Source organism: Vicia villosa, unplaced genomic scaffold (assembly GCF_029867415.1).
Source record: "Vicia villosa cultivar HV-30 ecotype Madison, WI unplaced genomic scaffold, Vvil1.0 ctg.001555F_1_1, whole genome shotgun sequence".
NCBI classification, from domain to species: domain Eukaryota; kingdom Viridiplantae; phylum Streptophyta; class Magnoliopsida; order Fabales; family Fabaceae; genus Vicia; species Vicia villosa.
The window spans coordinates 384,602-385,782 of record NW_026705663.1 but is presented as its reverse complement, the minus strand read 5'-3'; positions in this window follow the sequence as shown (position 1 = coordinate 385,782).

The window sequence follows — 1,181 nt, the reverse complement described above, 5'->3', positions numbered from 1 at the left end:
TTTAATTGTAAGATTTTAATTAGTAAACACAATATTTGAAAATATAAAAAATATTAAATACAATAGTTATGAAAGTGGACATATTAAACGTGATATCGTTTCATTCTTTTTTTTATTTATTTATTTTAGAGATATCTTTCCATTAATTACAATAATTCAAATTTTATAATCAAACTTGATTTTCCAAATTTTTAAGGAATCTATTTATTTTTACGCAAACTTTTCGATATACCATTCATCATCATATTCATAAATTGATAACCAAAACTAAAAAAACTTAGTTCAAAATAAAAACAATCCTCAAACAAAAAGAAAAAAAATAGAATAATAATAATAATAATAATTTGCTTATGATTTTATTAGAGTAATAATAATAATAATCTAACACGGTGAAAACGGAATTGAAATATAATAATTACTAATAGAGAGTAATAACTATTACATTATATAAGTATAAAGGAAGAATCATTACAAACTTCTCAGTATAGAAATAATGATTTATTAATGACAAACTTAATTGAAACGGTTTTTTTAGAGTATCCTGAGAATTTCAACTTTTCTTCTTGAAAAGAGGAAGCGTGTATCACTCAACTTTCCAAATTCTATTTTAAAAATTTAAAACATGATAAATGTCATCCAACTTTTCAAATTCAATTTTAAAATGTATTTTTAATAGAAATATTTTAGGTATATTTACAAAAGAACAAAATAAATTAATCAAAAATTGACTTTATAAGATTATTTTTTAGAAGAGCTTGATTCCCAACCATTTCATGATTTTATGCTTAAATGAAAGTCACCACTTGAAGCAAAATAGTCACTAAGACACCAAATATAATCTTCTGAAATTGAAAAATATGTTATAATCTGGACGGGTAAGGCGTGAGGCCCAAATGGTCATAAACAACAATAGTCATAAACAACAAAAATTCTAGGAACTCATAGAAGAAAACCAAGCCGCCATTTTTGGTCCAAGTAATAATTGAAAATAGATGAAATAAAAAATAAAAAAATAAAAAACTTTCTCTCTGCAAACCAAATACGATGCTCAACCTCTCTTATCTCTAAGAAATATTCATCTTTTCACATTCCCTCTCAATTCGGTCATCTTTTCACATTCCCTCTCAATTCGGTTCTTCCATGGCTATCGCATGAACAACAAAAGAAAACAACAACCAAAT